The sequence below is a fragment of the Mustela nigripes genome, chromosome 1, assembly GCF_022355385.1.
Source record: "Mustela nigripes isolate SB6536 chromosome 1, MUSNIG.SB6536, whole genome shotgun sequence".
Taxonomy (NCBI): domain Eukaryota; kingdom Metazoa; phylum Chordata; class Mammalia; order Carnivora; family Mustelidae; genus Mustela; species Mustela nigripes.
The window spans coordinates 233,726,402-233,752,134 of record NC_081557.1 but is presented as its reverse complement, the minus strand read 5'-3'; the positions used below and the strand labels follow the sequence as shown (position 1 = coordinate 233,752,134).

The following is a 25,733-nucleotide window of genomic DNA, read 5'->3' as shown; positions in this document are numbered from 1 at the left end:
TGTATTGTTCTCCCCCAGATATCCTGATGGCAATGCCCACATCTAATTCAGGCATCTGCTCAAATATCACCTCATTGGAAAGACCCTTCTCTGTAAAGTGCTGGCAAATGTTTAACGAGCATTCTGGAATAAAAAAAAAAAAAAAATTCCACAGTTTGCACTGTTTGCCAATTTCCATGGTGTAAGTACAACCACCGTAACTGATTACAAGCTACCAGCGTGAGCTCATTCAACACAGAATCGGGAAGACAAGGGCAGTAGCACACCATGATGTGAAATTTACAACATGCAGATATAATGGATGTAAATGAAGAGCAGTGATAGTCGTAACAAGTAGAAAAATGAATATGAATGGTGAGTTTTGCATATTTATTACCTTTGCTTTTATTATGTTTACTCATAAACTTATACAATTTAATTTATAATAATGGCTGTTTAAGATATGACTAGAAACATTCCTAAAAATGTAGTCAGCTCTGTTGACGGTGGAGTGAACTGTAACCAGCACACCATTGCCTTCTCTGAAATGGGAACTTCACCATCATCCTCTTATCCTACTTTATTTTTCCTTAAAGTGTTTATCAGTACCTGCCATAATGATTTAATTTGGATTTTATTATTGTCTGTCTACCCTGCTATAATGTAAGTCCTGTTTTGTCTGAGTCCCCAGCACCTAGAACAGTGCTTGGTTCATAATGGATGTTCAATAGGTGTTTGTTGAAAAATGAATCACTGGGTCCCCTTATATTAAGGAAGAAAAAAGAAAGGTTGAATATAATAATAATATAAGATACACCAAGACAAATCTTTTCTCTAAAATAAGCTAGCACTTCTGAATTTAACCAAGAAAACTGAAATGCTTGTCACTATTGTCTAGTGCCCCAATTTCAAGGTTGATGACCAGGCTCCCTGCTCAGTGGGGAGTCTGTTTCTCCCTCTCTTTCTGCTGTTTCCCCCTGCCTGTGCTCTCTCCCTCTCTGTCAAATAAAACCTTTTAAAAAATGTCTCAGGAGACTGTATCAGTATACTCTTTTTTTTTTTTTTAAAGATTTCATTTATTTAGTTGACAGAAAGAGAGAGATCACAAGCAGACAAAGAGGCAAGCAGAGAGAGAGGAGGAAGCAGGCTCCCCACTGAGCAGAGAGCTCGATGTGGGACTTGATCCTAGGACCCTGAGATCATGACCTGAGCTGAAGGCAGAGGCTTTAACCCACTGAGCCACCCAGGCACTCCTATCAGTATATTTATTACCAGCCATAAACCCAAACTATACCAACAGCAATCATTTCTGCAGACCAGCTGGAGTTCGATGGTCTTTCTTGGTGACAAGATTTAAATATCTATTATTTATGCCTATTTTCATTAAGTAAATTCATAAACTTGCTTAGTTTTCTCTCATCACTTATTTTAATAATTCTTTGAGTCTGAATTTCTACTGGGCCTTCTGATCATTAGAAATTTAATACCAGGCCTGGTTTGTGTTCCCTTACCCCAGCTCCTGCTTTCAAAAATTCCACATTTCTTTTTCCTTCTCACGGCGCTCAGTCTAGCACACCTTCCCCCACCCTTCACCTCCAACCTGTCCCAACTAGATGGATCTCAGGGGAAGAGTCCTTCATTCTCTGAACTGCTGTGTGTCTTGGTTTCCGCTTTGGTCAGATAAACATATGCTTGATCACACTGTCAGAGTATGTGAGGTAACACTCTCCAGGAGGTTAATGTTTTGAAACTCAACACCCTTGAAACTTGAGCACTAAAGTGTTAGTATACTCATCTCAGCTTGGGGCTAGGCCTTACATTAGAAAAAATACATTCCAGGCACCTGGGTGGCTCAGTGGGTTAAGCCTCTGCCTTGGGCTCAGGTCATGCATGATCCCACGGTCCTGGGATCGAGCCCCAAATCAGGCTCTCTGCTCAGCGGGGAGCCTACTTCCCCCCTCTTTCTGCCTGTCTCTCTGCCTACTTTGATCTCTCTCTGTCAAATAAATAAATAATCTTTTTTTAAAAATTGTAAAAAATTGTATTCCTACAAAGTGTTGAATTTAAGAGACTTAGTAGGAAGGGATTTTTTTTTCTTTTTTTCTTTCTTTTCTCTTTTTCTGAACATCACCTAATTCCTGGTTTTCCTGAGACAGCACTGTTTTGTCAACTGAATATTGAGCCTTACATTTTAAGCCAGAACCCAGAGGACCTACAGTTTCTGTTTGGGTAGCCATGGGGTAAATGATTATGCTCTAAATGACACTGACTGATACAGTGCGGTTTGCTTTTTCATCCAAATTATTTTGATTTACTATCTTCTCAACTCAGTCTGTTAATCCTACCTGGATTAAAGTGGAATTTAGCTGGTACCTCTTGAACTGAATAGTATTAGAAAGGCATCCAAAAGCATACTGCTAAAAGGAATACTGGTCACATTAATGATGTTGCAGGGATAACTGACAAATCATTATTTAAGGTAGATAATCCAGGCTTAAATTCTTTAAAGTACCATTGTGTTTAACTCAAGAAAAAAACATTTTAAACCTGTAGACTTTCCCAGACTCCTCACTATTCAACTTTTTTCCCCTAGCTGTATCAACTTTTCTTAAATGCACTTTCCTTCTTAAATGATGTAAGCCCTCTCTCTCTCTTTGCCTCCTCTACCTGTAGAGATTATATTATCATTTTTGGTGACTCATGCATTGCTCCCTTTCTTATTAGAGGATTATACGTCTATCTACCCTTTACCATGCAACATAGGAGAAACTTTCTTTCCCCATCAATGCTGACCTTGGCCGTGTGACTTGCTTTGCTCAGAGGAATGTAAGGACATGAGACAAGGGTCACATTTTTAGGTACTTCTCCCTCTGTCACCCGGCAACATGTGCCAGGTGGTGCTTCTCCTTCAGCTTCCATCGAGCGATGAGAAGTCACGAGCAAGGAGTTGTTGGCTCTGACCCAGCGCCATTGCAGTGTAATGAGGCCAAGAGAGACATATTTGCTATTGTAAACCACGAGGCGTTTACGCCATCATTCCTTGTTGCAACAGAGCTGACTGGCCCATCCTGGAGGGGCCTTTACCTGCTGGAATAAAGGAATGCTGGATTTTAAAAGGCAGCCCTTCTAAGTTTTCTGGTAGCGTATGAAGATAAAAGAATTCAGTACAGGTTCCCAGATCACAGTTGAGCTTTTCCCCTGGGTCACCTGCTTGATGAGGAATAATCTGGGCTTTCAGCCTCCTCTCAATGGCAAAACAAAACAAATTAAAACAGAACAAAACAAAAACACGCAATTGTTTCTCAACCAACTCCAGGTACCATGTACCTTAAATAATTGAAAAGTTTTTACTATTATATTTTTCATGTTTTGCTTTTCCAAATGGCCTCTGACTAGCACACAGATAGACTTCTGCAAATGAAAAAAAGCACAATGGAACTTTTTTTCCACAGTTCTTGAATACCGGTAATTATCACATTCTAAAAAATACTGTGTCATAGTTTGACTTGATGAAATCTTATTAAAGTGTAGTTTGACAACTGTAATTTGCTCTAGACAAGTTCCTTCTTAAATTAAGGGCTTAGGTAATTATATAGTTGGACATCTAAATAATTAAAGGTTTTCAGGGAATTTTATCATTTCTGAATGTCAAAAGGCCCATTGCTTAGCTTTATGTCTTAGCTTTCACTTACATTTTATGTATGTATGTATGTGTGTATAATATTTTGTTTTAGTAATGGAGGAAAAGCTCCATGCTCAACTTTAAAATTACATTTTAAAATGTTACTGCTTTTCACAAGAATGTGCTAAAACGTACAATGGTTTAATTTTATGTGACATTGATGGCATGTGTCTACTTCACAAAAGGCTAGATGCAGGAGCTATTATGATGAACAAGAAGAACAGGATTAAAGAAAAGGCTCACAACAGTAAAGAAACAGCCTCAAACCACAGAATCAATCTGATAAACACTAAAAAATTAGTTTTATTAATCGTAAGACCAGCATCGAGACTTTACCAAAAATAGCAGGTTGGCCACATATAGTTGCTTTCATTTCTTCTAAAACCACACTAGGATGCAAATGAAGGGACATTTTAGGAGGACATAAAGCCACAGGAACAGAGAGCATGGGAAGAAGTGGGAGACAGCAGCAAATTTTGGAGGCTGGGAGGCAATTGGAAGAATGTAACTGGCATAGCAGTCTTGGGACCACTAAATCCTAAAGGGATGGAGAAAGCCAGGAACAAGGCAGTCCAATGGCAGACCCCCCCCAACTCCCCCGCCCCCCCCCCCCCGCCCTCAAAGACTCAGGAATTGGTAAACCCAGATACTTCCGGAAGTAAAAGTATGATCAGAAAGTTTGGTTGAAAGTCTGTTGAGGAAGAAGTTAGGTGGGGGCGCCCGGGTGGTTCAGTCAGTTAAAGTCCGACTCTTTATGTCAGTTCAGGCCATGATCTCAGGGTCATGCATCCAAGCCCCGCATTGGGCTTCATGCTGGGTGTGGTTACTACTTAAAAAAAAAGGAAAAAAAAAAAAAAGGCGATGAGCTCTCTGGACTTCTTACCTTCCAGGCCAATAGCAGTTGCTCCTCAGCTGAATGCACCAGCAGAGGAATGCAGGTTTATACTCTGGTGTTTAAATCAAGGGAATCATGACTGAAGAACCCCAGATATGGGTTAAGATCAGGTTACCAAAGTGACGAAAGGAAGAGAAAGTAAAAATTTTTATGCTGAATATTGATACCACCCCAGGCTTCTAACCTATCTCTCATCCCAGAATGGGGTAGAGCCTTGTCTGGAGTTTATAACCAGCCCAAGGAGAAAAGAAGCCCATTGGAACAGGCAGATAAGTCATCTTGCACTGAAGCCATGTAGCACACCGGCCTTCCAATGGATACTTTGTTGCTCTACTCCTTTAAAAAAATTATTATTTCATTTTTTAAGATTTTATTTATTTGTTTTTAAAAAGATTTTATTTATTTATTTGACAGACAGAGATCACAAGTAGGCAGAGAGGCAGGCAGAGGGAGAGAGAGAAGCAGGCTCCCTGCTGAGCAGAGAACCCAAGGTGGGGCTCGATCCCAGGACCCTGGGATCATGACCTGAGTGGAAGGCAGAGGCTTTAATCCACTGAGCCACACAGGTGCCCCTAAGATTTTGTTTTTAAGTAATCCAACGGGGCTTGAACTCACAACCCCAAAATCAAGAGTTGCACACACCACTGACTGAGGCAGCCAGATACCCCTGTGCTCTACTTTTTTAAGTATGAGAAGATAGCTAAGAATCACCAGATTTTGAGTAAATCCTGCACTTTGAAAGACAGAGACCAAAACAAGACAAAGGAAATAGCTTATATGAAAGAGATTATGTATAGAAAAGAAAATGTGAAAAAAACCCAAAATTAGTCCCTTGCATAAATAATGAAACAGAATGAGTAAAAATAAAAGGATTTAGGGACTAGAAAACAGATCATGGAAATTAAAAACGTAAGTAGAAATAAAAAATCCCAAAGACTTTTGGAAGAAAAAGTTAAGGAAATCTTCCAAAAGGCAGAAAAAAATACAAAGAGGAGGGGAGAAAATATAAAGTAAGGAATTAAAGTATTTTAGGAATTCCAGAAAAGGGGAGCAGAGAAAATAGAGGGAAGGAAATCATCAAAGAAATAACTCAGGAAAATTCCCCAAACATGAAGTTCCAGACTGAAGGGCCTACTGAGTCCCTGATAAAGTACACCTAGATAGACCCACGTTAAGACACAGGATAGTGAAATTTCAGAACGCTCTGCCCAGACGGGGGGAAAGAGCCAACAGGAGAGGAAGACGTGAGATCAGAGAAACAGGTTTGAAAATGTATAGGGCTGGGATATATGGGAAATCCCTGCCCCTCCCCCATTTTGTTGTAAGCCTAAAACCCAAAACTGCTCTAAAAAACTAAAGTTAAAAAAAATGATAAGTGATAAAATACCTGACATATTTGGAAGTGATGAGAGATTTACTCAACGGGAGGAGTGATTGGAGTTAAATTAGTGGTAAGTATTAGAAATTTAAAGGAATGTTAAAAAGCGCTTAAAACTCTCAAGAGAGAAGTTGGACAGGAAAGACAAATTAATAATCCATGAATTAATTAGGTGTTAACAGGGTTTCCATTCTACACGGCTGCAAAATGGGAACTCTGACTATTGATTTAACCAAACTTTTAACACATTGGGAGGGTGAGAGTCTCAGAGAGCCCGGCGCATGTGGGTGTTGCAGAAAATGTAAAATCTTCATCTCCTATGGTGGAAAATCAGTACGTAATGTTTAAAGTAAAAAAAACAAAAACCAAACAAACAAAACACATAAAAAAACCACCCCACAAAACACAAATGTCTGTTTATATTAGCATGTTATATAGAATTATGGGGGAAAATACAGAACTAGTTGAATAGTTCAATGAAGTTGCATTTTGGAAACGATGGTGGTTGTAGAGGCTGCAGTTTTTCCTAACCTTTTAGAATTACAGATGAGTCTTTAAACTATAGGCATAGGTAATGCTGATAAAAATATTGGGGGCGCTGGGGCGCCTGGGTGGCTCTGTTGGTTGTTGGTTTCCCTCTTGATTTTGGGCTCAGGTCGTGATCTCAGGGTCCTGGGATTGAGCCCTGCGTTTAATGGGGAGTTTGCTTGAGGATTCTCTCCCTCTCCCTCCGCCCCTCACCAACCCTGCCATTCCCTCTAGCTCCCTAAATAAATAAATAAACCAAAAAATCTGTATCAAAGAAGAGGCTTTGAGGTGAAACTTTTGAATAGGTTATTTGTGAATTTGGCCCACTTGGTTTTCTTTCAAGGAGAAAACTCTGGAATCCCCAGTCCTCGGAGACTCCTGGGAAGATGCTGCTGGAACGCGGGGCGGGGGGGGGGGGGGGGGGGCGTCCGTGAAGGTGAGCCAGGGGCCTGTTCTAGACGGGAAAATGCTGAAATGTGGCTGCGAGGACAGAAGGAAAGTTCAGCGAGTTACCCTGAGATAAGGACTACACAAGTTGCAGGGATTTGTTTGGGATGACGGAAGGAAACCATTAGCCTCTGAATTCCGTGATTCCCAAACCAAACTTAGCTGGGAACTTTAAAAGAAGAGCTCCTTTATTCGGACGAGTTTACACTCATGCACAGAACAGACACGCAGACTCGCAACTTCAACCACAGTCAGACCATTGGGTTTTTACAGGGCGGGGCTTAGGACTGAGCATGTCAGGAAATGGAAGTTTTTTTTTTTTTTTTAAAGATTATATATTTATTTATTTGAGAGAGAGAGAGAGAACGATCACAAGTAGGCAGAGAGGCAGGCAGAGAGAGAGGAGGAAGCAGGCTCCCCGCAGAGCAGAGAACCTGATGCGGAGCTGAATCCCAGCACCCCGGGATCTTTACCTGAGCTGAAGGCAGAGGCCCCAACCCACTGAGTCACCCAGGCGTCCCAAGAAGTGCAAGTTCTGATTGCGGCGGGGGGGGGGGGGACACAGGCCTGGCTAGACTGTATCCTGAACAATAGCCCAGTGGTGGGGATTGGCCACACCCACAAACCCTGCTCCTCCTCAAACCTCAAATGTTCTGTTCTCAGCAATGATTCACATATATGAAGCTTGGGTCAAATATCGGCTTCAGATCTAGTGTGTGTTTCAGTATCCTGTTTTAAAATGTCCATTTTGCTTTCAAGTCAGTGGACTGCACTTTGGAAGGGATTTTTCTTCCAGAACTTCTCTTTATTATGGGGGATGTCTATTCCTACGCATAAGCACCCTTGTCATTCGGACATTGTAGACAGTTTGTTTCTTTTCTTTTAAAATTTTTTTTAAAAACAGATTTTACTTTTAAGTAATCTCTACACCCAAGGTGGGGCCCAAACTTAAAACCCAAGATCAAGATTCACATGCTCTACCAACTGAGCCACGCAGGCACCCCCAGTCTGTTTCTTTTTAATAAAAATGTTAAGCATTGAGAAAAAGAGGTCAAACTGCTCTTTTAATGGCTTTTCTAAAGCACAATTTAAACAGCAAGCAAAACAATTTATTCACTTATGCATTTGTTTTAAAGATTAAATTTATTTCTTTGAAAGAGAGAGAGAGCAGGAGCAGTGGGGAGTGGCAGAGGGAGAAGCAGACTCCCGGCTGAGCAGGGCACCCGACCAGACCCTGGGGCTGAATCCCAGGACCCTGAGATCATGACCTGAGCTGAAGTCAGATGCCTAACCAATTGAGCCACCCAGGTGTCCCCAACAAAACAGTTGATAATTCAGTTATTAATCCTGAGGTCATATTTTTATCTTTATTTATTTTTTTTAAATTTTAAAAGATTTATTTATTTATTTGAGAGAGCAAGAGAGCATGCCCATGAGTGGGTGAGGGGCAGAAAATGAGGACCTTCAAGCAGACTCCCCACTGCGTGTGGAATAGGCCGCCACAGGGCTCTAACTCAAGACCTGTGACACAAGACCTTGACCTGAGCCCAAACTGGAGTCAGTTGCTTAACTGACTGAGTTACCAGGCACTTCTTCATTTTTTTTTTAAAGTAAACTCTGCCGAGCATGAAACTTAAACTCATGACCTCGAGATCAAGTTTAGCAGCTAGAAACAACAAATATCTTACATTCTTTTTATCTCATGAACTCTTTGAAATCTGGTGAGAATATTATAGTGGATTATATCTCCCTTTGGACTAGACTCATTTCAAGTGCTCGGTGGTAGCCTCGTGTTAACGTATTTGCTGCATGAAGACACAGCGGTCATAATGCGGACTGCCTGGCCCTGGGCGGTCTAGAGCTTATTCTAGATCTCACAGGCAGAAGATTACAGGATAAATGCACAAGCATGTGGCCATTGTGTCAACTACACTCAATTCCTGGTTTCGTAGGAGGCCCATGAATGGTCTTAGCTAGATGATAGTCCTCTAGGTGAAGGAGCTGGGAACCTCAGGGCATGGTCTTGGGTGTTGGGTCAAGATATGGTAGTTTTCTAGAAACCTTCCGGGATCTTGTTTACTGACAAGCTTAAGCTAAGAAAGTTTATCCAAGGCTAGCCAAGATAGAGTCAAAATAATTACTAATAGTTTATTAGTATAAGAAATATTACAAATGGCTACCACAACTCATATGTCCACAGAAACATAGCATCTATACCTGTGTAGCCTATCTAGCTTTCCTGTCCCCACCACGACACCTTGAGAATGCTCATGCACTGGCAATGGGGATATAAATTGGCATATTGGCAGGGCCATCTTGGAAAAGAAGTGTAGTTGAAAATGTACATATTCTCCACTTCAGCACTTCCAATTTAGGTATAGAACCTAGAGCAAAGGTCTGCAGACTTTCTGTGAAGACCCAAGTAGTAAATGTTTTGGGCTTTGTGGGCCAGAAGGTTGCTGTCACAATTACACAGCTCTGCTCTTGTAGTTGGAAAGCAGCCATAGATAACATGGAATAAACATGGTGTGTTTATGTTCCAATAAAACTTTATTTGTAGACACTGAAATTTGACTTTCATATAATTTTCACATGTCACTAAATATTTTCCTCTTTCTTTCTTTTTTCAGCTATTTAAAATGTGAAAACGATCCCCATTTTAATGGGCCATACCAAAACAGACAGCAGACTTTCCTAGAGGAACTATTGTACATGTGTTGTGAGAGGCTCTTGCAAGGACGTGGATAGAACTAGAGGGTATTATGCTAAGCGAAACAAGTCAGTCAGAGAAAGCCAATTATCATTTGATCTCACTCATAGGTGGAATTCAAGAAACAAATCGGGAGATCATAGAAGAAGGGAGGAAAAAAATAAAATAAGACAAAATCAGAGAGGGAGATAAACTCTAAGAGACTCTTAATTCTAGGAAACACACTGAGGGTTGCTGGAGGGGAGGAGGGGTAACTGAGTGATGGACATTAAGGAGGGCACGTGATGTGATGAACACTGGGTATTAGATAAGACTGATGAATCACTGATCTCTACCTCTGAAACTAATAATACATTATATATTAATTGTATTTAAATAAAATACTAAAATAAGAGAAACTCTTGCTAGAAGGCTCCAGAAGTGTTGCCTGTAATAGTAACAAAATAACAAGTCTACCAAAGAAGCATACACAATGACCTCTAGTTTATGGCATTATGGAATGCTACATAGTCCTGAAAAGGCATGAATACATTTACATGTATCTATTTTTTTTGTATCTTTTTTTTTTTTAAAGATTTTATGTATTTATTTGACACATAGAGAGAGAGATCACAAGTAGGCAGAGCAGCAGGCAGAGAGAGAGCGGGGAAGCAGGCTCTCTGCTCAGCAGAGAGCCTGATTCGGGGTTCGATCCCAGGATCCTAAGACCATGACCTGAGCTGAAGGCAGAGGCTTAACCCACTGAGTCACCCAGGCGCCTCTACATGTATCTTTTGGATAGATCCCAAACACTTAATATTGATTTAAAAAAAAAAAACAAGTTACAAAAGGATTCATACAGTATGACAGTTACATGAAGGGTTAAAAAAAAAAAGGAGGGGGCAAAATTAAGTAATACATAGGTGATCAAACTATAAAGACAGTCCAGGAAATTATTAACACATAATTTGAGACAGTGGCTCCCTTGGGACCAGAAGAGATGAGGCTGAGTCGAGAGAAGCAGAGAAAAGCAGATGGGAGCTTCCGAGTTACTGGAATTTTTCTATTTCCTAAATTCTTGTGCTGAGCACACAGGAGCTCCTTTCCTTCTCACACTTTAATTGTCTACCTATAAACAATATACATATGAATGTATGCTTTACTAGAAATATAATTTTTTAAAAAGCATCGCTCCTGTTGATTTGCAGTTATGCAGCGCTTTATTCCACGGATTTGTTTATGCATTAGGGATGGAGCCGGCAGATCTTGGTTTTGTAGGAAAAGGTGCCCTCTTCTGGCGATATGTCCAATGTTGTGAACGATGTCTGAAAAAAACTTGCAGACTTTTAAAAATACCAGAAACTCATAAAATGACATGACTAAGAGGTACTCTTTCAGTTGTTTTATGCCTATTCTTAGTTAGGCTGAAGTCATTTATTTTTAGAAGTCTCTAGGGAAGCATTTTTTTCTATTTTCGTTTAATAATACGACTTGGTTTAGTTTTTAAAATCCTCCTTTTCTTTATATCTTAATTTCTACTTCTTTATCAGTCTATGAAGTCCCTTACACCCCTTTCTGGGAAGACTTAAGGTACAAGTCTGGAAGTGTTTAGCTTGAGATGCCTCCCCGTGGTCTGTAATCACTCCAACAGGTGGGAAAGATGGAGTTTCTTGTCAACGGCAACAGCTTATTTATTCCTGCAAGTATTTCAGAATTTGATTCAAAGAGGAAGAATCTATTCAGATCTAAAATCTTGTGGGGACTGCCCTGGCTTGCCCAAATATCTAGCATAGGTCTCCCTTTACTATATAACACCACACTACGGTTTCTGAAAAGGATCTGAACAAAAATTACTGTTTGGTCACTAATTACCAAAAATACACTTGAAGTTGTAGCTTTAGTGAATTGGAACTAATAAATCCATTTTTTTTGACCCAGCCACTACAATTTAGTTATATTTGTTCCTTTGTTAACTCACCAAATAAAGTTATTTATGACTACTGTCATCTTAACCTTAAATCATAGTATTTTTTCTCCCAGATCATCTTAGACCACTTGTGTATGAGAAAGAATCTTTGTAAAGAATTCCTTTTTTGAACATTATATGTTAGTTTGAAAAAATTGCGACATATTTCTTAATTTCTTATTTTTCCTTTCTTTCATGGCTATCATAAACTGAATTTCTATGAAGGGTTTTATTGGCTATAAACTTGTTTTCCAGCAAAACATATTAACTGAGTAAAAAAGTGGTTGTGCTGCTTTTGAAAATGTGTACTATATTTATTATGTATGGAAGAAAGAAAAACAGACAAGAGGAATTAGAATCCTATAGATTAAGAGATTATCTTTTTTTTTTTTTTAAATATTTTATTTATTTACTTGACCGACAGAGACCACAAGTAGGCAGAGAGGCAGAAGCAGGCTCCCTGCAGGGGAGGGGCTGATGCAGGACTTGATCCCAGGACCCTGACATCTTGACCTGAGTCAAAGGCAGAGGCTTTAACACTGAGCCACCCAGGTGCCCCTTTGTAGATTAGCTTGTCTATTGCCCCCTCTCTAGGACAACTGCCTTCATCTGAGTAAATGGGAATTCTAAAGTGTTCATTTGATTGGTCCCAAATCACACAGTTTTAGTAATTCAGTTAACCTTTTAACCAGTTTCAAATGGACTTAAGTAGCAGATTGGTCTTTATCTTAATGGACTGTGTTACTTAGTGGGCAATTGGCCTGCCCAGTCTTCTACCATGGGGTAGCTGGGAGGCAGTGTTGTATAGTGGAAAGAGCTTCCACGTCTGAGAGACAGAGCAGGGAGCAGGCTCTCACCACTGGGTGGCAGATGGTGGGGAAAATTGCTACGGGTTAAAAAGGGAATAATAACATATGCCCTAGAGGGTTGTCACAGGGCTTTAAAGAGACATGTAGTGCTTGAAACACAGTAGATCTTCAATTAATAGAAGTTGCCCTCATTACTAGGTATATATTTTTATCAGCGGTGTACTTATTATTATTAGCCATGTATTTATGTATTAGCTGTTTGCTTTTTATTAGTGGTATTTTTAATGCTTATGTGTGTTTTTCATTTGAAATCCATCTCTGTAATTACTAGTTATGTGCTCTAATTCTCTGTATTTTACCACAGCCTGTAGCAGAGTGATACATTATATTTAATTCTTTGTTGCCTTAGTTTCCTTATTTGTACTAGGAAGGAGAAATTGAACCAAATAGTTTAAAAATCCCTCTTAACCCCTAACTTTCCATGTGCTTACCAGTTGCTATTTTGAAGCCTCAAATCCCTGCTTTTCAGAGGGTTTTCAGGTCAGAATGGTCTACATCAGCTTCCCACAATGATTCACTCCTCTAAATGCGTAATGAAAAATTTTGGTTGGAAGGGCCCTGGCTGGCTCAGTTGGTAGAGCATGGGACTTTTGATCTGGGAGTGAGTTCAAGCCCCACGATGGGTGTGGAACCCATTAAAAAATAATTAGATTGAAAATCATTGTCAGGAGTTTAAAAAAATGATGATGGGTTACATCACTGTTTCATAAATGCTATCAGGCAAGCAGAAGAGTAGGGAGAAAAATTCACTTGGATCCGTACTTCATATTATTTACTGAAGTCAACTTCAAGGGGACCTAGAAGTTCAATATTTAATACCAATCTATTAAAGACACACACACAAAAAGTCCTTGGAAAAAATGGAATGCCAGATTTAATCCAGCTGCAGAGGAAAGATAAATCTCTGATGTTTCACAAGTATTGGCTAAGGTCAGAGATGCAATATGGGAAGTCAGACTAACATTTGCGGGCACACTAACTGTACTGAAATGAATATTGAAAGAAACCAACATGATAGAGGAAACGAACATCGGATAACAGCTTTACTGTTCAAATACAGCAGGCACATCAATGGAAAAAGCAACAGGTGAGGTCCATCTAGGAGGCACTAAAGGTGACCCCGAGCAAGAGTGCATCATCTCATGGAAAGTGTCCACGAGCTGATGGAAAGAAGGCATACAAGTAAGGTGGCAAAATTTAATGAAAATAATAATGTTCAACCAAGCCTGAGCTACATGGTCACCATGAGGAAACAAAATGTGCTTTCTCACTACAGAAGAGATACATCTTAAGATTTAGTTTACATCTTAGAGATTAAGTTTCCAATATGTAGCAGGCTCTTTAAAAACTACCCATACCCACATACTCTGGTTTCTCTTAAGATTGCATAAATCTTTCGCCTTTTACTAAAAACTACTCGTACCCTCTAACCCCTTATTTCTATTTTGGAAATATACCCTAAGGAAATAAACATAGAGGGAAAAACAGTGATAAAAGCACAAATATTGGGGTGCATGGGTGGCTCAGTGGGTTAAGCCTCTGCCTTTGGCTTGGGTCATGGTCTCAGGGTCCTGGGATTGAGCCCCACATCCGGTGAGCAACCAGGAAGCCCGCTTTCCCCCCTCTCTCTGCCTGCCTCTCTGCCTACTTGTGATCTCTGTCTGTCAAATAAATAAATAAATAAAATCTTTTAAAAAGGGGCACAAATATAGCTTCTCCATTTAGAGTACAAAGTAAATAGAAAGGGAAAGAGAGTTTATTTTCCCACAAAGAAAAAAATATGGAACCTGTGTATACATGTGTATGCATATGTATGTATGTACATATATGTATGTATGTGTGTACTTAGTATATATAATATTATACATCCATTGATGTGTTCTCTAGGCAGAAAAAGTTAATGTGGTCTGTGTGAAGTGTAAGTACTTGGAATTGTTTGTATGAAAATAATCTTGTGAAAAGGAGAAGCACCAGATCGTAATTATATACTGAGTGCCGCTGAACCCATTCATGTGATGGTTATTCAGCTGAGTTTAGGTCTCATGGTCTCTGTTTCCTCCATGAATCAGATGACTGAGTTGTTTGTTGAAAGCACTTGGGAATGTGGAGGGCAGGAGATGAGGGAGGCGGAAACCAGAGAAGGCTGTCTAAGAACTGAAGTGGCTGCTTTGGGGCATGGGATAAAGAACAAATATTCTTGGAAGGACTGATGGCTGAAGTTACGGATCATGACTTTGTTGCAGTCTGAAGTGTGATTTTTTTTTTTCCCCCCTGGCAGTGATCCCAAGTCAGAACGTGGGAGCAAAAAATGGGGACAGAGTCAATAAATAGAAGTTAAGAGTTTACAGAGAGGTGAAAAGAATGACAATGGAATGGGTGAGTTGAAGTGTCGGTCAATACATTGGTCATTTCATCGAAAGTAGCGGAAGTGAAACATTGACTTAAGTAACTAATGAACAGCTCATAGATGAAAGGGAAGGTTAGAGACTCAGGCTTAAAAAACAGGTGTGAACCAAGGGAGATCAGACAGCTTACACAGGAAGGAATGACCAGGGCTTCCTGCTGGAATGGCTACCACTGCTGGCAAGGTGGCCCACTGCACCTGGGCGCCTCCTTCCCTCTATATCTGGATCCACCTTGCCCAGATTCTGCAGCCATGAATACATACTCAACTAGCCATTTGTCCTCTGTAGTCAAGAGTTGACCTCAGGTGGGAGCATCCAAATGGCTAACCCTTGGTCATGTGTCCAATCTCTGCTTCTAGGAGGAAGGGAGAAGGGTCTGGCCCCTTCAGCTTCCACTCTGGAAAAGAGTCTCTACCTTCCAGCAGATTCTCACCATGGGAATCCCCTCTCCCATGAAGAAGGGGGTTTAGATCCTGAATAGGAAAAAACAAACAAACAAACAAACAACAAAAAAACAAACCACTCCCCTGTTATTCACTGTTGTGAAAGAGTGGTTGAGTATTGGACCTTTGGTTCTGGGATGAGAGGAAAAGATGGTAGTTGAAAAAATTTGGAGAAAAGGGAGATAATGGGACTGGAGATTTTGAAGATGTTTGAATGTCAGGAATGAGAGTGCTGGGAAGATCGGAGGCTGTCAGTAGGACATTGGGGTTAAAAGTAAAAGGACGAGCTCGCAGGATTTCTAGGCATGGATACTATGCAGTTATACATCAAAGCCAACTGAAGAAAATGTGGAATGGGGAACTGGGGCAGGACTGGGACAGAGGTGATGCAAGTGTGACAGGCCTGTCCCAGCTCATAGCAGAGAGGGCAGCTCTTAACACATAAGTCAATGAATGGCGAATAGGTTTTTTCCTTCTGCGGAGTTTTCTAATATTTCTGATTTATTTAAAAAAAAAAAAAAGAAAATTGTGGTTACTATCTGCCCTGATAATGACTTAATCTGATTTTCTACCTGACTTACAAGGACCTAAATCCCAGCCTTACTAGATTTTTGCTTCATTAACTAGGTGTTCTCATTGCTTCATGTGTATAGATACAAGCTAAACATTTTCAGTACATCTGTAGGCTCTCTGGTTTAAAGGGGCTGTTGGGCTGGGTTAGATATTATTGTGGACCCCTTGCCTGTCTGCTCTTAGAGTCATTCTCTGCCTTCTCCCTATCTGCTCTTTATTTCCCGGACCTACATTTCTCAGGGTCCCTCATCTACTGGCTTCTTGATAAGGTCAGCTAAAGGCCTAAAGGCAGATTTAGGGCCAGGAAGTGGAGAGAAGCCAGAGTACTTCTCTCTGTGGGTCTGTGCATGCCTCCCTTCAGTCTTCCTTCTCCCTGGCCCCTTCTCTTCCTCTCTTCCTCTCTCTCTCCCTCCTGGCACCATGTTTCTCTCTCTGGTGAAGTCTTTTGACTTCACCTCCTGTCCATTAGCCCCCTCTCTCCTTCTGGGCACCTCCCACCGGAAGGCCCCAGCTTGGGGACTCTGATGATACCATTTTGTTCTACTGACCCTCTTGTCCTGGGGGTGGTAGAGACTTCCCACGTCTCCAATATCTGGGTGGTCTCACTGTCTCTATTTGGCTTCTCAAGTCCTTTTTACACATTTTTTAAAATTTTAAATTAAAATTTAAATTAAATTAAATTTTAAGTTTTTATAAATTTTCATAAATTTACCATTTGAAATTCTCCTTGCTTGAAAGCCCTAAAGTGTTTTCTGTTCTGACAGGATCCTGACTGATCTAATATTCATAGAGAAAGCAAAATATTGTGAAATTTACTTGATCTTCAGTTGAAGTCTAAAGCCATCAGACTCAGAGCTTCCTGTCCCCTGAGAACACTTCTGTTCAAATGGGGAGTAATATCCCGAAGCCAGAGAACCTAACCATCCATCAAATCCTCTCTCTTTCCATTTCCCAACCATACGATGGACTGCTAGCAAATGGAATATGGATGGGATTTATATCTACTTTTCCGGGCCTGGCCAGAAAAATCTTCCTGCTCTTTCTCTCCCCCTTTCTGCTGACTGGACTTTAACATTTGGGGCAACTCTAGGAGTCGATTTTGAAGCCATCAGAGCCTCCCCCAGTCTGGCCCCTTGGCTGTGGGGCAGACCCTTTTCACACAGAGCTCTGCCGATTGGATTTAAGATGAGTGAGAGGTCAACTCTTCTGGACAGCGCCTGAGATCCGGGAGTTTGTTATAGCCTTTAATGCTACATGAACTAATGTTTAACCTAAGAGAATTTTCTATTTGGGAGGATAGTGGTTAAGAATGGAGGTAGATGGGGACTCCTGGGTGGCTCAGTTGGTTAAGCATCTGCCTTCTGCCTTCTGCTTGGGTTGCGATCCCGGGTTCCTGAGATCGAGCCCCAGGGCAGGTTCCCGGCTCCATGGGGAGGCTGCTCCTTGCTGCCCCTCTGCTGCTCCCCCTGCTTGTGCTTTCTCTCACTTTCTCTCTTGCTCTCTGTCAAATGAATGAATAAAATCTTAAAAAAAAAAAAAAATGGAGATAGATGGTCTTGGAATCCTGCTTGGCCACTTACAGGCTGTCTGACTTGGAGTGAGTCACTAGTGCTCAGTTCCGTCTGCTGTGAAATGGGCCTAATAACAATCCTGTCCCAATGTGGTAAGGAATCACTATGGGTAATGTCTATACATGCCATTCCAAGTGTAATTACCGTATTATACTGCCTTATATGAATTAGTAGAGTAATTAGTGAGAAGAACTGTTAGCCTTTTTTGTTATTAGCCAACTAGAAAATGGAATCGATTTTAAAAGTAATTTCCCTTGCCCTAGGTGTGTAACTCTTAGGTCAATTTACATAATCTTCGGACACACGGATGTGATTAAATACCCTCTTTAGCTAAATGGAATTTCATTATGTAATCAGTCACATGACCGATGAACTTTTTCCTGGTGTTGTCATTACATTTTTCCACTGCAGTGGCTGGAAAATAATGTGGCTGATACTGTCTTCCTAGAAGACATCAATGGGTCATTGAAAGGGTATATAGGAAGAGGATTTTATAAACCACAGCCTCACCTGATCTCCTGGTCTGGACTGATGACTCCTTCCTTTGAACCCTCACCACACACTGGACGCTCTGTGACATTTTCTTGTTGTTCAGCTTGCCTGCTCTATCCGCCTATAGGAAAAAGATGAAAGAGAGTTTAGGCAGGATGTTTCCAAGTCAAGGAGAGCCCCAGGGGGTAATAAGACACTCCCACTCTGCCTCAGGGGGAAGCCACTGTGGGCCCTGGGCCTGCCAGAGCCAATGGGATGGGTCGGTCACTGGAATCTGCCGCCATCTGGGGCTCGGGGAGAAGGCAGCCCCTCTCTAGCTGCGGCTGGAAGGGAGTGCAGCCCCTGTCAAGCCACGGCATGGCCCATGGAGCCAGAGCCAATAAAAAAGCAAAACAAAACTTTACTCTTGTCTCCCCCACCCTTTTCCTACTGTACCTCCCGTTGCCTAAGCCTATCTGAGCCAGGGAGCAAAGGAGCCTAGTCGTAAAAAGGTCCATAAAAGTCAGCCCGCAGGGGCGCTGGGCAGGGTAGAGTATGGATCTCCAGGTGCAAAGAAGATTCAGTCCCTGGCCCCGTAAGACTGTGAGCTTCTTATGAGAAATCTTATTGCCTTTACACCCTTAGTGCTCAGCAAAGGACACTTTAACAGATGTTAGTTGAACACAGAAATATGGAGAACAAAGATGCTTGTATTTATTTATTTATTTATTTATTGAGAGAGAGAGAAGGAGAGAGAGAGAGAGGGCATGCAAGGGGCAGGGGAGGGGCAGAGGGAGAGGGAGAGAGAGAAGCCCAAGCAGGCTCCACACCTAGCGTGGAACCCCACATGGGGCTTGATCTTACAACCCTGAGGTTGTGACCCCAGCTGAAATCAAGAATCAGATGCTCAGACGCCACAAAGACGCTTGCATTTAAATGTGGGGAAAAACACATCAGGCTTTCATATTCTTAATTTGCCCTGGGGACAATGAAACTCCCTCCTGGAAATGAAGGGTCAAGCTAAAAGGGCCCGTCAGTTCTTCACGAGCGCATGGCACCCCTGTCCTTAAGAGCCATCATTCCTCATGTGCTGGCACTTGCTGTCCTCCCTTGAGGTCACTCCTTGCCTGTGGTCACCGCGTCCTCTGGCGTAGGTCAGCCTTGCGAGGCTGTGGTACTGATTCTGAAGCCCTTCACCAGGTCAAGGGCTTTCGCCAATGCCCAAGTGGCCGGAACTCCTTATCCTACATTTCCTTGACCTTTTATCCTCGCTAGCTCTTTCGCTGTAGTAAAATCGGCATTTTAAAAAATATTTTATTTTATTTATTTATTTGAGAGAGAGGGAGAGTAGGAGCAGGGGGCATTAGGAGGGGGCGGAGGGAGAGGGAGAAGCAGGCTCCCCGCTCAGTGGGAGCCTGATGGGGGGGTTCCCAGGGGCCGTAGCAGGGATGTACTCTAGACTCTGTCGTACTTCTTTCCTTAGTGGGGTACTGTTTCATATGATGTCTTGGTTTGTTTTTTCCACTTTGGTTTCAGAAAAATAGTTTAAACACATAATAATAGGATATGCATTTCCTGGCAAAAGAAAAACTTTTTAAGGAAGTTATAAACCCTGAGACCTTATGAATAGTAGACATAGTTTTATTATGGAACTTAGAGGAAAGAAGTATTTTAAATCGAGCTGTTTTGGAGCAAACCCTTTGTCTGAGGACCAAGGATTCATCTAAAAGGAAATTAGACAATAGGTATATGGAAAATATGTTCCTGTCGCTCTTCCGATTGGTGAAGTTGTTCTGTTTGCTTTGAATGAAGACTGTTTAAAGAAACATTAGAAACAGAAATTTGGTCAGAAGGGAATCACCTATTACCTCCAGGTATGTGCAGGCTTAAAATTCAGATAAATAGATTTTTTTAAAGCATTACTTTTTAACGAGCATCACTAATCATTAAGCTCATTTGCATTTTCTACTTTGAGCATTTCATTGAAGGTCACGGACCAAGTTTCTTTTTGGTCATGACTTAGTCACATGAACTTTGGCCAAGTTTACCTGTGACTTTTTTTTTAAGATTTTATTAATTTATTTGAGAGAGAGAAAAGCATGCACGAGTGAGGGAAGGGGCAGAGGAAGAGGGAGAAGCAGACTTAGGGCTCCATGCCAGGACCCCAAGATCATGACCTGAGCCGCAGTTGGATGCTCAACTCACTGGGCTACTCAGGTGCTCCTACCTATGGCTTTTATTGTAGGAAAAAAGGTCTCAGGGAGACAAGATGCTTTTCTTTTGCCTCATTATGGCCAAATTAGGAGTCTGAGGATATAAAATAGGGTATCCTTGTTGTGGTAAGCATACACATCTGTGATCTATATTTTATTCATGAATTCATCATTTATTGGATTGTTTTTTAATCAGGCTCTAGAATAGTCTGGTATTTCAGGGATTTAATAAAAGGTGAGACATGGTCCATCCCTCCAAAAAGCTTTTGCAGTTGGAGAGAAACCAAATGTTGAATGACTCTACAGACCTAAATATGGCAGCCTTCGCAAGGAACATTTAAGTGCGATCTGAGTGGAAGAGAGAATATACATTTAGAATTCTGAAGGAAGAGAGCTGATTGACGATAATTCAGGGAAGCTTCTAGAAAGGAGAAGGAGATGAGATTGGTAGAATTTGAAATAACAAGGTTCAGGGGAGGAAATGATGGGAGGGAAGATTCCTGGAGAATTGTTACAGCCCCCACCCCCCACACCAACTTGATTTCTCCGGCAAGCATGGAATTGCTAACTATTTAGCCCCATGGAAACAACTTCACCTGTGGTAGCACAATGGTGGACCCTCTGTTGCAGACCAAGCAATTATATGCACCAGTTGGCTTGTCTGCAGACTTCCCTAGGTGAAATGCTCAGGGCGTGATGAAGGGGAAAAAGCCAGATAAATGATTCCACTTTAGCAAGGATGTTAAGGGATAGTTTTGCTTCAACACTAAAAAGCAGAAACATAATACACAAGAAGGTAGGGCAAGAAAATCAGTATTGGCAAGCGATTCTAAATATCCGGTTATTGCCACTGGATTATAAAAATGTATTTATTACATTAGGAGACAATAGGTATAACCAGAGGCACTGACAACATATAATAAAAGAAATAAATTAAAAATACATCAATACATCTAGGAATTAAACTCTTTTTTCTCTTTTAAGTTTTACTAGTCCTTGCATTTGACTGGGGTTTCTCAACATCAGTGCTATTGAGATTTGGGACAGGATAATTCCCTGATGTTCAGGGCTGTCCTGTGCTGTTCTAGCTGTCTAGCAACATCTCTGTTCTTTACCTATTGGATGTCAATAGCATTTCTCCCCACCCCCCAGTGTGACAACCAAAAATGTCTGCATACCTTGACAAATGACATCTAGAGGGCAAAAATCACTCCTCCTGAGAACCACTAATTTAGATAAAAATTTTTTTGAAGCATACATAGGTTTAACAAAGGATTAAACATGTGGTTGGTAGAGTATGGGGTTATCACAGTGAGAAAAGAAAAAATAAAGACAGTTAAAAACATTTATTCAAGGAATTATGCTCTCATTTGTTCCTAGAAGTCTTGACTCTTTCTGGTACAAAATGCACAATATTATTTCCGAAAAAAGCCACCGGCAGTCTTGAGCTCTCCAAACCAAGGTTTGGATGTTCTTGGCAGCTGACCTCTGCTGGCTGAGTACAGGAAACTTCTTGGCCTAGTCTGGGGCAGATACTCACGCTTTTTTTTTTTTTTTTTTTAAAGATTTTATTTATCCACTTGACAGAGAGAGATCACAAGTAGACAGAGAGGCAGGCAGAGAGGGGGGGGGGAAGCAGGCTCCCTGCTGAGCAGAGAGCCCCATGCGGGGCTTGATCCCAGGACTCCGGGATCACGACCTGAGCCAAAAGCAGAGGCTTTAACCCACTGAGCCACCCAGGCGCCCCCAGACACTCACGCTTTTATCTGATGAGGATTTCATGACTTACCAACCTCAGGGCAGGGGCTAAGGTGAAGCTGGTTGGGGCAGATGGCCTCTCCCCAGCGTTTACACCTTTCTCTCCAAGCGGATGAGCAAGGAGCGCCTGGCTGACTCAGCAGAGCATATGACGCTTGATCTTGGGGTCATGAGCTCCAGCCCCATATGGGTCATAGAGATTACTTAAGAAAATAATAAATAGGGGCGCCTGGGTGGCTCAGTGGGTTAAGCCTCTGCCTTCACTCAGGTCATGATCTCAGGGTCCTGGGATCAAGCCCCACGTCAGGCTCTCTGCTCAGCAGGGAGCCTGCTTCCCCCTTCTCTCTATGCCTGTCTCTCTGCCTATCTATGATCTCTGTCTGTCAAATAAATAAATAAAATGTTAAAAAAAATAATAAATAGATAAAATAAAGCGATTGTGCAAGATATGGGGAACACGCCAGGTGACTAAGCTCCATGGAAATGACCTTCCCTGTGTAGAGAGAACAAACCAAATTGTTCAGCTTTTGATTGGCGGTGCTCTCCGGACAGACGGGCTCAACACGGGGTTCGATTCTCGCTACTAGGCAGAATTACCTTATCGATACTGGCAATGTTCTCTTCTCGATCTCTAGGGATATAAGCATTGGTAGCCTTTTAGGAAATGCATTATATTTTATGTATGAAAGTGGAGGATATTTTAATCTGAATATTTGGCATCAGAGTTCCGTTTAGGGAGAGCTGATGTTGTTGGAAAAACAAACATTTGATGGATACATGGAAGGAAGGAAGAGGTGTTTGTTGCATTTTAAGTGAAAAGCGTGATCATGTTTACCAATGCTTTTTGTGAAGCAAAGGGATGATTCTGCTTTGCCTTTTGGAGGAGAGAGTGAAATAAAAGGGACAGGGGAAGGGAGAAATAGGAGGAGGGATAAGCAAGCTGGGAAAAGGTTGTACAATTTTCACCCTCCCTAGTTCCCCAAAGTAACAATCTCCTCTCTTGTGAGGGATCTATGAGCCTGCAGGTAGTACGAAACCAGACTCCTGGTGGCTTAAATAAATGGGAGTTCATTTAAAATCAGAGATACGTAATTCTTGGCGTGGATTCAGTTGCTCGGTGATAACAGCGGGGATCCACACGCTTTCTCTATTTCCACGTTATCATCCTTATCCTGTTGGCTTTTTGCTCCTGCTTACCAGGTGTGGTCTCAGTGAGCTGCTGTGGGCTCACACATTGAGTTGGTATTTAAGGCAGAAAGAAGGAAAAAGAGGGGAAAAGCTACCAATGATGGCCATGTTCTTTTTCTTAAGATTTTATTTATTTATCTGACAGACAGAGATCACAAGTAGGCAGAGAGTCAGGGGAAAGCAGGCTCCCCACCGGGCAGAAAGCCCGATGTGGGGCTCGATCCCAGGACCCATGAGATCATGATGCGCGCTGAAGGCAGAGGCTCCAACCCACTGAGCCACCCAGGCGCCCCTGGCCACGTTCTTATTTTAAAAAAGTGAAATCTTTCGTGGAAACTCTTACTACTTACACGTGGCCTCCCTGAGCTCAAGGGGCGAAAGGAAATAATGAGCCTTTATATCCTCTTTAACAGAGGCAGGCAAAGGGGAAGGCGAGCTCCACCATTTGCCTCCTCTGCTGAGCTCGTGAAGGTCCGCTGTGTGGAAGAAGGCGATGAGTTTCACCCTGGGAACTGATCCGGTGTGAACAAAAGCAGTCATGAGAGAATCAGAGGTCACAAAGCAAAGAAGATCAGGTGAATGCAGCCTTCCAGAAGAAGCGGAAATCTCGGTGAGAGCCCACAGGTTGTGGATTTGAGGGGCGGGGCAATCGCAACAATTCGATCTCATGACTGATGTCTGAGTTGTATTAGCCCCTAGTGAGTCACCAGTTCCTACTAATTATTCTTCTCTCCGGTCTTCACATTTGCCGCTTTCACACAGTCTCTTCTTTAAGGTCAAATCTAATGTCTTGCATGCCATTCTGGAACTTTCCATCACTTGCCTTGTTTCTCCGCCTTCACTTTTTCTCTTTCTAGTTCATGTTTTTGTAGCTTGTTGTTTATCTAGCTATTGCTCAATACCTATAAAAACTAAAATATTGCTTTCAGGGAGAAATAGGATAATAAATAAATGGCGAGAAGATGGGCTGTCTTACATGGTGGTGAGAAATTGGTAATGGAAACATTCATCCTAAAGCTGGGGTGGAGATGTCCCCTCGTTTACTGCTGAGAGCTCCATCTTCAAACACAGAGGTCCTTCCCCCTCAGCTCTCTAGCCCCCTGTCAGAGAGGCACAGAGCTCCTTTAGGTTCCCAGGTACCAAGAAAGCCCACACCAATAATTTCTGGTGCCAATTATCTGCAAAGCTCAAATAGATAGGTCACACCTCTCCATAACAAGCAACAGAAATATAATTATCATAAAACAAGCCTTGAACAATATCTATAAATAGGAAATGTGTTATAGAATATTTATCTTGGGAAAATGCTTAAAATATCTTGCTAAATGGGAGAAGTGGGCTCCAAATCAGGATGCATACACTGACTTTTCTCAAATACAGAGCAAGAGACATGAAAGCTTTGCATTATACGTTCATCTTGGGCACGAAGTTTAGAATTTAATCTCCAGGAAGGTGTGTCTCCATGATCATGTTTAATCTACATAGTAGCCAATCTATTAATATGTATCAAGGTTACAGTTGCTTAATATTAAAATATAACAGAGTAGAAACTTCCAGTAAGCAGGCCAACTTTAGAATTCTCCATGTATCCCCCCCCCCAACCAGGTTATTTTAAGATACTGCTTTTCTTTCTTTAGTCTAGCTGAGCCATTCTCTGACTTCAGTATGGCTAAGAAGCATTTTCCAGGCTTGGAAACATAAAACCGAGTACATTCTTAATTTATGAGTGATTTGAGGGCAGCTCGGGGATAATTTGCAAGTTTCCCCCCTTTTAAAGCTGACTTTAGAGGTAAAGCTTGAATCACTTGCTAGTCAGCATATCGACATTAAAAAAGAAAATTTAAATGGATATCCTGTATATGAGAAAGTTGGCAGCATGATTTTTGATAATGGGGTTATTAAAAAAGCTCTTACTCTGTTTTCATCTGTATTTTCTAATTTTTCCAAGATGAAGCTGTAGTACTTTCCTAATCAAAAAAATGTTATTTTAAAATAATCAAATGATCAAAGTTCACCAACAGCCCCCCCCCCCCCCTTGGCTTTTTTGGCAGCCTGAAGTTAAAGCCTATCACAAAAGCTGCCAGGATGATTCTAGAAGCTAACCCCACCCTCACCCAGAGCCAAGCCCCACAGATCTATCTCTTACTTCAAGACAGGTACAGGCAAATGCCTTCCCATGGGGTTATTTCCAACAGGGTGACAGACCCAGAGATAAATCAATCCAGCCATAGGTAGTGACAAACAAATCAACTCTCTAACAGAGTGGCCTGCAATGCTAGACAACACCCTGACCTCTTTGTTCCGTGGCTTGGAGATGATCAGCTTTGTGATTTCTTTGTGTGTGCTCCTAGTTTTTGCTAACCACGCAGTATTGCTGTGGTCACAGAGGTAAGAATTCTGAATTTTCCCATGCTTAATTGATTGTTGAGAGCATACTTGGTGCAAAAGAATTTGGTTTAGATTTATCATGCTGAGCATTTAAGTCAAATTAGTAGCACGGCCCTTTACAAAGTATGTGCAGACTCAACCAGTTTAGCTACTCTGTGCTGTTCAGCTTTATGCAAACATGTTTTGTGTTTCTCAGATTTTTTTTTTTTTTCCCCAGGACCTCGAGGGTGGAGAGCCAGAATGTGCTTTCTCTGTGCTTGCAAAATCTTGGCCCATATGCTCAAAAGCGG

At 41.6% G+C, this 25,733-nt stretch overlaps 1 long non-coding RNA gene across 1 annotated transcript; it reads left to right on the top strand.

Moving 5' to 3' along the window:
• Positions 1–264: 264 nt before the first annotated feature.
• LOC132015444 (uncharacterized) lies at positions 265–25,733 on the top strand. Its single transcript, XR_009403687.1, has 3 exons — positions 265–354; positions 23,469–23,665; positions 25,661–25,733. It is a non-coding gene; the product is annotated as an uncharacterized LOC132015444 (long non-coding RNA).